The sequence below is a fragment of the Adiantum capillus-veneris genome, chromosome 27 (assembly GCF_014529385.1).
Source record: "Adiantum capillus-veneris isolate H3 chromosome 27, ASM1452938v2, whole genome shotgun sequence".
Lineage (NCBI taxonomy): Eukaryota > Viridiplantae > Streptophyta > Polypodiopsida > Polypodiales > Pteridaceae > Adiantum > Adiantum capillus-veneris.
The window spans coordinates 85,559,126-85,572,417 of NC_140957.1; positions in this window are offsets into that span (position 1 = coordinate 85,559,126).

Below are 13,292 nucleotides of genomic sequence, written 5' to 3' on the forward strand. Positions count from 1 at the left end.
CATAGTAGACTTTGGGAAAAAAATCAACTATGACATCATATTGGGAAGACCTTTCATGCGACAAGTACAACTTATCCAAGATTGGAGAAACAGCTATCTGTACTTGAAGCAAGTGGGATCTATAACAAGAGTCAATCTAAAAGATCACACTTACAAAGATGTCTTGAAAACACCCATCCAGTCTCTTCGGCTGAAACTAAACTCCCATCCTGGTTAAACAAAGACACTCCTATTTGGATGTGTGGAGCTTCAAAAAATGGAAGCTTAAGACGAGAAGAATGTATCCTAGAAAGGGACTACACAGACGAAGCCTACGTACCTGAACCCTTTCCAGAACATTTATTTGAGCCATTTGAGTAGACTTAAATTTTAGCGACAATGGATGTATGTGTGAATACGTCTATGCCTACTCAATTTTGCAATGAGGATGGCTACGACATAATTCCCATCCAAATGATTTCAATCCTCAACATTGAAAACAAAGATGAGAAATCCAAGGACGTAATGAAAGCTCAACAAGCCTTTTCAGACCTCTATTACGACACAACTGATGAGTTAGATGAACACTAAGCTACCTCAGAAGATTCGGGGTCAGAAAAAGAGCATATGAGAGCTAAGTTACTCTTAAAAGGAGGGGAGAAAAAGTTCTTTGACTTTCCAAACCAGAAATCAAGAAGACAAAAGTGGTATAGATGAAAGAGAGACACCGGAATTGTGAAAACACAACCTATGCCATCAGTCTCCAGTAAAACACAATTCCTGATGCCGATAGATGCTAATGATTGTGTCAAGGACAAAATAACTGACAGATAGCCTTCAAACAAAAATTCAAAAATGTCTTAGACATCAAGAAAAACAAGGAAGGGTACTCAAGAGAAATCACAGGAAAAGAAACCATTTATGACCAGAGTCGAGCGGAAAAAGAAATATCGAGTTGAAAAAAGCTCTAAAGGAGATATACACAACCGAAATGGAAACCATGGAAGAGGATGGTAAGGATGTAATGCATGTTCCATCCCATTACAAAAAGTATACCCTCCAAGATCGGAAAATCATAATTGAACAACCTGTTATGGAATTACTGAAACAAGGTGAATCTTACAAAGGACCTGAAAACGCTAAAAAGGTAGACTTGGTTGAACCAGGAGAAGAGCCGAGACCTGCTTACATTGCGAATGACCTAACAGAAGAAGAAGAAAAGCTTTTGCTAAGCTTGTTAAAGGAATACCGAGATATTTTTGCTTGGTCTTACAAGGATCTCAAGGGTGTTGATCCAGAAATCTGTCAACATACCATACCCATGAGAGAAAATGCAAAACCAAGTAGACAAAGACCATACATGTATAACGAAACATTTGCCAGGAAGATAAGAGAAGAGATTGAAAAACTCAAGGAAGTTGAATTCATTAACGAAATTGAACACACAGATTGGGTGTCTCCAATTGTGGTAGTACCCAAGAAGAATGGAAAATTACGAGTGTGTGTTAATCTCGAAAAGGTGAATGCAGCTACCATTAGAGACAACTTTTCTCTTCCGATAACTAAGCATGTTTTAGAACGAGTTGCAAGAAAAGAAGCTTACAGCTTCTTAGACGGCTTTTTGGGATACAATCAACTTTTGGTTGACCCAAAAGATCACGATAAAACTGCTTTTGTAACAAAATGGGATATATTTGCCTATCGGTTTATGCCGTTTGGGTTAACCAATGCTCTAGTCATGGCGAGTTAAGTCTCAACAGACTCCACCACACCATGCAGCACCAAGCCGACCGAGCTACCAATGGAGAGAAAAAGCTCGATAATAGTCGAAAGTGCTACCAACAGCTCAAGCAATCAGAGTGCTAAAGCACCCTGATGGTACAATCAAACAGAGAGCACAAAAGCTACAAGATTTTCTCTTTGGAAGACATCAGTAGCAAACATCGACATCGAAAACCCTTGAGTTAATTACTCAAGACCCAGCTCTTGCATAGCATATTGGTTTGAATTGCATTGATCTTCATATCATGTTAGAGCCAACCAGAGCTATACATAGACACTGTTGTTCAACCTATGCACATAGTCGTCCCGGAGTATGCCATCTAGGAGGGGTGGAAGGGCACTAAGTACTAAGTAATTAAGGGCAATGTTTGAAGAGGGAGAAAAAAGTTATATGTTAACGCGTGATTTTTTGCATAATTACCTAATAACGCCCTTATAATTCATCATCAAGAAAAAATTCACTGATAATATCTTCCCAATGAGTGTAAATAGTGTATATACTATCAGAAAATCATCAAAAATAGTCTTTTTTGGGTATTTTTCATCATTTTTGTTGATAATGAGGCTTAAAAATGGAGAAATCCAACAAAAAACAATAAAGCTATGTTTTTCAAGGGATTTTCTTAATTATTAGATTTTTACTTTACTTTTTTAGAGCATTTTTCTATTTTCTTTGATTCTTTCAAATAAACAGGTCAAAATTAATAATAATAGCAGGGAAGGTCAGCTGGAAAAATGAAAGACACGATGGTGATCAAAAAGACAAGACGGACAAGCACAAAAATTTTCAATGAAATCAAAAGATGGAAGCGGGAAGCCTAAATTAGACGACCAGGCCTACTTTTGCAAAATTCTTGCATAATGAGCTACGACCCATTTCTGAAAATCAACTGGTCTAACGTGTCTATTTGGTTCAACTCCAGATCTTCTAAGAGTTGGTCCTGTTCCGAATCCTTCAAACCCGTCTGTTGGAGATAGTGACTCATGTAGCCTTGGACTGGCCTTATTGTCACCCGGTTTTCTACGTGATGAGGTGGTTTCTAGTTTCTTCACACTACGCTCAAATGATCTCTCACAATGTTCATCTCTTGGAATTGTTTCTGGTCCTTGCCCCAATATCCAATCCCGGATGGAATACCCTTGGTATTTGGTTTGTTTTACCTCCTCAGGAGTCATCATAACAAAGTTGTTGTTATAACAATCCCTAAACAGGTAGGTTGGTAGGTCTGTTGATCCCTTATCTTTGATCTCGAAGATATAGATGATCTTCATGGCCGTTAATTGTCCTAGTTTGGTATGAGGAGTCCACAAAAGATCTTTTATGTTTCTATCTTCCCAACATTAGACTCCGATCCTAGGATTATCCGTACTAAGCCGTTTCAAAGGCTTCAAGTCTACTTGATCGTATTGTTCGAATTCTAAAGTTGGTAGTCCTTCTTTTGCTGACATATCTGGGATTATGGTGTTTACTTTTAACCCCCATTTATTTATCACGTCAAGGTTTTCGACCTGTAAATACTGAGTTCTGTTTCGATCCATGTACATTTTTCCTTGTTTGTTTGCCCTAACCTCTTCTTCGAACTCAATACCATGGTCATCAATGCGAATAGCATACTCCTCGTTAGGGTCCAAGTAAACCTGGGCTCCATGACGGTAGTCTTGTAAAAAGATAGTATATGCTTATAGCGCACTGTCGTTCTGGTTTCCAAATAAGTCGAGTAAAAAGACATTTCGGATGTTGAATCTAAAAAAGTGTATGAGACTTCTTCAGGAATTGTGTGCAAGGAATTGCCTTGATTCACTCTTTCTTCGGTAGATACTCTACTGGAGGTTTCTCCGAGTATGCGTTGATTTCCTAGTACATGACCAAATCTAAGGTTCATATAGACTTATGAAGCCCTGGATAGAGTACTCACCTTTGGATTGACTTGTCGTCAATTTTCACTCGATTCAACTGCAACTTTCTGTCAAGCCACTGATTCCTCGTCTGCAACTTCCTGTACAAATTTGATCAAGTTAGCTATTCTTCTATAAGGACAATAGAGTTTTTGCTAACTCTTATAATTGGTCTTTGTATATCACTTCAAATCGAGCTATGAGAGTCAAAATTTTGACTTTCAAATTCGACTTTAGCAAAAATCAAAGGTTTGATCTGCAACCTGATGTTATGAGCACGTATAGAGCTAAAAGAGAGCAAGAGGAGGTACTCACAATGTACAAGAACTTGGACTTGATGATAAGCTTAATATTGATTATAAGACTTAATACTTTATTAAGAGAGCTAGATACAAGACTTGGATTACATGACTTGAGTACAACGCAAGGCTTGATTGCAAGGACAAGACTTGAACATAAGAACTAGAAGAGGGATTTCCTCATAGGGCCTCACAACTGGTGTTGGCAAGACTGAGGGGCTTGTGGCTCAAGACCCCTATTTATACTAGTGCTTGAGGAGGTTGCTTGAGGAGGTTAAGACTTTCTAGGTTCTTCTTGAGGAGGTTAGAATCTTCTAGAACCTTCTTGATCCTTCTAGTCCTTCTAGAACCTTCTAGATCCTTCTTCAACTTTCTAGAGCTTTCCAGAAACTTCTAGATTCTTCCTGAATCATCTCCAGGCTTCTAGAAACTTCTTGATCCTTATAGTTCTTTTAGAACCTTCTATATCCTTCTTCAACTTTCTAAGCTTTCCAAAAACTTCTAGATTCTTCCGGAATCTTCTCCATGCTTATAGTTCTAGAATATCCTTGATACTTTTAGAACCTTCTAGAATCTTCTAGATCCTTCTAGATTCTTCTAGAGCCTTCTAGCAATGATGTAGGCAATGACACAGGTGATGATGCATGCAGCGCGACTGACTCTCAGGCATCCATGACATTACCCCCTCCTCTAGCGACGAGTTCCACGAGGAGCGGTTTTGCTTCTTGGCATGGGAGGAAAGCTTGATGGATGGTTGTTGATGGTACTCATGAGGTTTGGATCAATGACAAAACTCCGATACTAAAACATGGAAGATTGCATAAATCCGCATAGACTGTGGAAACTGGGAGATGATATGTGAGTGGATTCACTTGGCCAACTATCTTGAATGGTCCAAGTCTTTGATAATCTAGCTTTTGCAAAGGGTGAGATGAACAGAGATCACTTTGAGAATCCATACTCGATCCTTAATCTTGTATAGTGGATGTTGCATTTGATGTTTGTTTACGCTAGATGTATACCTCTGCTGAGCTCTTCTGATATTTACTATCAATTCTTTGTGAATGCTTTGTAGATATGTGGCCAAATATGTGGCAGTTCGATTCTTCACTTGATGATTCATGTGGACATCCATCATTAGGTGATGATAGTTGATTGTGCATTGATGATACTGCTCTACAACTTGATCCACCCCCTTTGTTGGTCCATCACTTTGTGGATGATTAGATAAAGAGAGGTTAATCTTTACAGCTTGAATCTTGAACAAGTCTTTCCAAAAGCTTGATAGCAACTCTGGTCCTTGATTTGAAACAATGTCACTTGGAAGTCCATGATAGTGGTAAATATCCTCAAAGAAAAGGTTCCCCATTCCTTTCCCAATAAATGAAGAAGGGTGATAGCCTTGACATAGCTTGGTTTCAACAACTACTTCTCCAAAGCGTGTTGAAAGAAGTGCACCAATGAGATTGATTTGAGAAGCACCATCCGAATAAAGCTTTGGTTGCATGCATATAAACAGCTCCTCTTGTTGGAAGAAGCCTCTAAAATTCAGTCCTATCCCATCATACTTTTCAGGTAAGTTGTTCTCGGGCTCCTTCCTTTGTTGTGGTGAACTAGCTGAAACCACGGGAAGATTTTTGAACGCATTGGCTTCTTGGACTGGTGATTGAGGCTCTTGCACTACTGAACTTGGAAAGTGTGGTTTCTCTACTTGGCCCCTTGGACAAACCAAAATCATGGATGGATTTTGGCCTATAGTCGTTTTATGGCGTTATTGCACTGGGGGTTGAAGCTCTTGGGAATGGGATGCGGGTTGAAGCTCTTGCACCACTAGACTTGGCAAGTGTGATTGCTCTTCTTTCTGTTTTGCATGTAGCTCCTGCATTTGATGTTGCACCTTTTGCAAGGTGGATGCAATGCTTTCCAAAATAGATTGTTGCATGGCTAGGTAATCCATAATGGCAGTCTTGCCAAACTGTTATGAGCGCGTATAGAGCTAAAAGAGAGCAAGAGGAGGTACTCACAATGTACAAGAACTTGGACTTGATGATAAGCTTAATATTGATTATAAGACTTAATACTTTATTAAGAGAGCTAGATACAAGACTTGGATTACATGACTTGAGTACAAGACAAGGCTTGATTTCAAGGACAAGACTTGAACATAAGAACTAGAAGAGGTATTTCCTCATAGGAGCCTCACAACTGTTGGTGTTGGCAAGACTGAGGGGCTTGTGGCCCAAGACCCCTATTTATACTAGTGCTCGAGGAGGTTGCTTGAGGAGGTTAAGACTTTCTAGGTTCTTCTTGAGGAGGTTAGAATCTTCTAGAACCTTCTTGATCCTTCTAGTCCTTCTAGAACCTTCTAGATCCTTCTTCAACTTTCTAGAGCTTTCTAGAAACTGCTAGATTCTTCCTGAATCTTCTCTAGGCTTCTAGAATTTCTTGATCCTTCTAGTTCTTCTAGAACCTTCTATATCCTTCTTCAACTTTCTAAGATTTCCAAAAACTTCTAGATTCTTTCGGAATCTTCTCCATGCTTATAGAAACTTCTAAAATCTCCTTGATACTTTTAGAACCTTCTAGAATCTAGATCCTTCTAGATTCTTCTAGAGCCTTCTAGCGATGATGTAGGCAATGACACAGGTGATGATGCATGCAGCGACTGACTCTCAGGCATCCATGACACCTAAAAACTAAGTGTACATGTATCAATTTTGATTCGATTGAACCCAAAATTTCCCTGTGGCTATATATTATGTTGGTCTATCACTGTATAAGTTCAAAAGTCAAAAATGATGTCTCTGGATAGTAGAAGTAAATAATCACGATTATTTACTTTTGTCACTCTTTTGCAGTTTTTCGATAGGTTTGGCAAGTATACAACTTGTTAGAGTCCCTGGGCAAGTTTCAACAAGTTTGGACAAAATTTGATCAAGTTTATCAACTGTTTGGTGTTCGCAGACTCTGATTTCGAGAATCTGGCTTAAGTCTCACTTTTGGGATCCAAATTTCACCAAAACTGATTTGTGATGTCTACTTGATGTGCTTGACCTTGTGGTATACTCAAATTTACAAAATCATCAAGTTTTGAAGCTGATGTAAATAATCGCGATTATTTACTCCAGCTAGATTTTTGCAAGTTTTTGCGCCAACTTTGACATAGTTCTGTTAAGAACCTTAAGTAAAGGTCCCTGGGCAAGTTTCATCAAGTTTGGACAATTTTTTGTCAAATGGTCATCAATTATCTGTCCGCAGACTAACTTTACTCACAATTTTCACTCCAATGCTCCAAATCTTACCAAATTTGGTTTGTGGGCTTATTACAACATGGTGAAGCTAGTGGTATGCAGACTTGGTCAGTAAAGTTGAAAAATAGGAAAGATGTAAATAATCACGATTATTTACTTCTGATAAATTTTTACAAATTTTTGGTCAACTTAGCATATATACATGTTTATCACATCAACATAAGCCTATGAAACAATTTTCAACAAGTTTAGATTAAAAAAATTCAAATTTATACTCGAGATTCAAAAAGTCAGTACAAACTTTAGTTTTGACCCAGTTTAGTTATCCAAATCTCTTGGGCCTTTACAAAAGTTGTTTGTACACATGCAATGAGTCACTGGTATGAACCTTGGTCAATTTAGAGCAGAAAGTTAATAATCGCGATTATTAACTTTAGGCTTGAAATGAGTACTTTTTTGCAATTTTCTCAAAGACAGTCTTTATATGATGTATTTTAAGCCTATGAATCAAGTCAAAACTTAATTTGGCCTAAAATGTCAAGAAAAAAGTAAATAATCTGAGTTTTGGTCAACTCATGAAATTTTTACCTCGAAGTATCTTTGAGCTTACCCACTGGTTCAGACAACTCTTAGGCTTACTCTCTAGTTGGATTGAGTGGATCCGAGTCTTTTCGAGCTATTTTTAGCCGTACTTGATTCTTTCAGAGAGAGCAATGTTTTGAAATCCACCTCGGATCCTACTTACCCTACTCCTAGATTCTTATGGAATGGGGTTGTGGAAGGTGTCCACAAACACTCGTTTTCTTGTGTTTTTTATGTTTTTCAGAGGCTTGATCTTAAGACTTGTCTCGTCTACCAATCATTCTCCAAATCCTAATCTAAATCTGCAATCCTACAGTCCTAAAGGTACTCAGCAAGTACGACTACTTCCAAGCTACCTCTACACAACAAAAGACGACAATCTTAAGCTATGCGGTTTCTAAAAGAAAGTTTTGAACTATAGGTGAACCTAAAGGAAGTTAAAGGACAATTACACAAAACGCTCATGTTTTTTTCTAGTTTAGGTCTCTTCGATCCCCGGCAACGGCGCCAAATGTGGGACGCATGTTTAACCTCACCATACTATCTTATTGCAGTAATAGCGAGAACCATGATTAATTTGTCAAACCATGGGACGAAGCTGATTCGACTAGTGCATAGAGGCTACAAGAGGTTGTCAATCTCTCGGAAAACAACTAACAACTCGCATCTAACTCAGGCTACACTCAAGTGGCTGAAATCACCAAAAGCCAATCGCTTATCGTCAAGCAAATCACATCCATTACAGCATCAAATGACATCCAAACGTAACGAAACTTCTAGGACAAGTTTATAAGACCTAAGCACACATGCCTATGGCCTCAAACCCCACTTTAGGTCAAGTTCCAAAATCGCGATTATTAACAGCAGTGGATTTTTGACCTAGTCGTTTTTGACCCAGAATGCATCTAAATGTTTAGCAATGCTGCCCCAATACCCCGCCTATGCTTAGTTTTTTATTTAAAAATGTAAATACCTAGTTATGATGAAATTAGGCTGCAGGTCAGCAACGCCAAAAGCTACGAAATACTGAAAGGCTTACGTCAATGCATAGAGCTCTTACCTGCGATTGCAATGCAACAAACACAATCGCAATGTGACAACCGGAGAGGGAGTAGGAAGCGCGAGAAGGAGAGAAGTGAGCGCCGCCAGCTCACGCTGTGTATTTCTTATCCAAAAACTTACAAAAATTGACTTTTATATCTTAGCCAAGGTTTTTTGGGTGGTCAAACTAATAATCTGGAGTTCTACCAAAGCTGGGAAATGACTGGCTGATACAATCTGGAAGCTTGCAGCCCCGGCTCATTAATTACAAAGTTTACCGAGAAAATAGGAGTTACAATATTCCCGATTTATCAAAATAATAATTGTTTTACAAAGAGAACTCCGAAAAATGGTGTCCGTGTTAGCTTGCTGCTAACACCACGGCATGAAAAATCTTTTTTCTCTAAGTGATCCTATTTAGTGCTCTATAGTTGACACACATGTGATATGTGCCATCTTCCTTTTTCACTAAAAGTACTAGTGAACAGAATGGAGAGGAGCTAGGCCTCACCATCCCTTTTTCCACCAATCCATGCACTTGCCTCATGATCTCCTCTTGTTGAGCTTGTGAAACTCAATAAGGCGGTGAGCTTCCTAGTAGAAGCTCTATTGCATGGTCATCATCCCCTCCTTTTGGAGGTAGCTCACTAGGGATGTCATCAATGAAAACATCTTGGAATCCATTTAGGAAATTAAGAAAGTCTAATTCCTCTTGATTTCCTTTATTGCTACTTGTGAAAACATTAGAATCATTTAAAGATTCTCTAACAAAAATCATATACACAAAAATAGAGTTTTTCATTGACTTATCAAAAGCAAGCATATTTACCAGGGATATGGTGTTCCCCAACTCATTAGCATCTATGTACATGCTCTTTTCCCTGTAGGTGAAGTAGACTCTCCTTTCAAGGAACTTCATATTGGCAGCCATGCGGTTGAACCATGGTGCCCCTAGGATAACATCCTCATGTTGGAGAAGAGAGATGAAAAAGTCTTCTTTGTTGATGCAGCTTTGGACATGAAGCCTCAACTTCCCAATCAAGGGAGTAACGGAGGCTTGCTATCCCTTGAAAGCTGCATCGGTAGTTACAGTATCTCCCATCTCAAAAGCTTGAATGCTCAACTTAGTGGCCAACTTTGTTGATATGAAGTTGTGAGTAGAGCCAGGGTCAAAGAGAATAAGGGCATCATGCTCCCTTACTTCTCCCCAGGCATAGGAGAGGGATGAGCCTTTGCAAAGAGTATCCTCTTTTAGCTCTAGGAGTGTCATTGCGTACATTTCTTTTGGGGCAAGAACGATAACCAAGTCCTTGCTCCCCACACTTAAAGCATTTATGGTCTTTATGGAAGGCCTCTAACTCTTCAGAAGAGAGCTTATTTTCACGTTTGTAAGCTCCTTTCTCCTTGGCCTTGTTGTTGTTGGTGTTGGTGTTTCCTTGGGAAGAGTTTTGAGCTCTTCCCTTTAGCTTCATTTCGATCCTTGTTTTCCATGGGCTTGAAATTTCTTCTCGCCCCTTGTTGGAAATTGATCCTTGAAGAAACCATATTCTGGTGGATGACTTCGGTTATAGTGCTAGGCCGTTGTGAGTTGACATACTCGGCCATTTCTTCAGGTAATCTCGCACAAAATTGTTGCTTTTGTTTGGCGAAGTCCATCCTTTGAAAGACTGTAGCTTTGAGATGTAAATCCCAAAGCTTGTCTACGTATTTGTGGATAGACTCGTTGAAGAGCAGCTTCAAGCTTCACCATGCGGTAAGCTTGTCATAATAACTAATATTTAATTCTCCTAAATGATTTTCTCATGTTAAATTGATCATTCAATATGGGGAAGTGCCAGGGGAGAAAAAGCTAGAATATTGGTTAAGCTGGCAGACCGACCATAGTAGGGATCCAAAGGAGGGAAAATAGGGATCCAAAGGGGGGGCCCTCTGTAAAAGAGAAATGTGCAACAATGGGCTTTAAAGACCCTAAGGTTCAGCCCATTAAAACTTCCAAAATGCTAAGGTTCCAAAATTCAAAGGTTGTGTCCAAAGGTCAAAGCTTAGGAAAATTGGATGCTTTGTGTGTGTACAAAAATTCCTCAATGAGTCCTACATAGGAGGGGGCGACCCCAAGAAGTAGGGGATGAGAGAGAAACACACACACACACACAATCTTCCTTTACCCAAAGGGAATGAGGAACACATGTCAGCTCTCTAGGCCAGATGCCCACAAGGTGTACTCAAATTCTAATGGATGGCCATGGAGGTGGACCAATGAGAATTAGGCTAGAGTAATCTAGTTTAATTGATTTAAAAACACTTAATAAAAGAACCAATAAAATTAAGCTCTCTAGAAGACTATTGGATAGTCTCCCAAGGGGTCCAATGAACATCCAGCAACACAATGGCTTGCCTTATTCCTATTAGCCAAGAGACAAAGGGGTCCAATGAGAGTTTAGTTGCATTAATTAATTACCTAAAGCTCTCACAAAAGGGGGAAGGGAGACACATGTCAGACGACTATCACTTATGCTGGTTAAATTTCATTGGCCAAGCTGGGAGAGGTCCAATGGGGTGTTAGCATGTGTAAACTGTAAGAGGGGTCGATCAAGAGAGAGAGGGGGCTGAATTTGTCAAGTTATTATCACACACACTCACACAATCTCATGTGTGGAGCAAGAAGACTCTCTCTCTCCTTCTCAAGCTTTATGGAAAGCTTATCACCTACTCCAAGCTTGCGAGAAGGGAGGCCTACACCAACAACTCTTGGCTTTGTGATGCAAATCCAACCAAGAGCCAAGCTTCAATGCATGCTCATCTCCTCTACCATGCTAATTACTAAGCTATGCTATGCTAATATGAGTGATTATGTGAGGAGATGTACATCTTTCTCGTAAGACTACTCCTTCTTCCTCTCATTCTACTCTCATACCCCGCTAGCTCTCATCATCTTCGAAGGTGTGTGAGATCTTGGGTCTGACACCATGAGGGAATTGATGTTGTGTTTTATAAGTGTGTTGATTAGTGCTTGAAGCTTCCATCTTCATTGCGCTAGCTAGTATTGAAGAAACACAAAGAATTGTATTGTAAAATGTCTTTCTTGATGGGAGAAACCCATAAACAAAGCCTTTTAGAGGGGGGACCGGCTCCATGTAAATCCGGTCCTCAATTGTTGTCAATAGCTTAATTTCTCTCTCTTTTGAAGTATTGTTCATACCTATCTAACTAGGTGCTATGCTTTTTGTTGCTCTCCATCCAAGCACTCTTGCTATGCTCATTAGGAATCTATTCTAATGAAATGTTCGCTATGGTCATGCTATTTTCCACTACACACAAGTTACTAGGCCATTAAATGTTACATTGGTATCAAAGCACAAGGTTTCTCTTTTCTTGCTCAAGAAGGAAGTTCCTCAAGCTAGCTATAAATGGTTGGTATTATTAATTTCAATTGAGTAAGTAGAATAGGGATTTTTCAGCATTGCAGTGTGCATGCCTTTGTGCAGATAACGGGGCATCACCGTCGAGAGCTATGGTGTTAATACTGGAGTCCTACGGGGCTTGCCTACGGCTTAACCACTATTGAGCTATTAGAAACGTGATAGGAGCTGGAGTTCTTTTGGTGTTGAACGACCCTCTCTTCTATTCCTTGCAAGTAATGGTATTCAAGACACGGGTATAGTAGCTTGAGTGCTTTTCTAAAGGGGTAAAGAGGAGTAGCAACTAGGGCTTGAAGTGCCAAAGTACACCTAAAAAATTTTACACCTAAAAGTTGTTAGAGTGGCTGACAATAGTAAAGAGAGGGAATTTAATGTTGATAGGTTTGATTTTGCTAATGAGCAGGCTACTAATGATGCCCCTATGGTTGTTAACTACCATGTTTCTAGGCTTCAACAATCCATGGGCAATCCATCCCTCCAAAGTGAAATGCAATGGTAGCTTCGTGCTCATGGGATTCTCCAAACTCCCCACCATGACGAGAATGTACCTAGGAAGCCTCCTTGCAAGACTCCGAAAAGAGGTCTCTCTCCAATTTGGGAAGAAGAAGGCAATCCATACGAAGGGCTCAAAATTTTGCTTCTTGATGACACATCTCCTTCTCAAAGGAGAACTCAAGACCCCCCACCAAAGGAACGAGAAAGAAGTGAGTCTCCTGCCACCTCAACGGAGATGGCTCCACAAAGACGGCGGGCAAAACGCTCTCCATCACCTCCTAAATGGAGAAGGCTATCGCACACTTCTCCACACCATAATTCAAAGAGGGATTACAAAAAGCAAGAGAAGAAAAAGGCGAGAAAGAGGTCACCGTCTTCTCCATCTTCTTCATCCTCTTCATCTTATGAAGAAAGTGATGGTGTGGACAAAGAGAACCAGAGCAAGAAAAAGGCGAGAAAGAGGTCACCCTCTTCTCCATCTTCCTCAAATTCTTTGTCTTCTGAAGAAAGCGATGGTGCAACTTTTGAAGAGAGAATAAACTCTATGT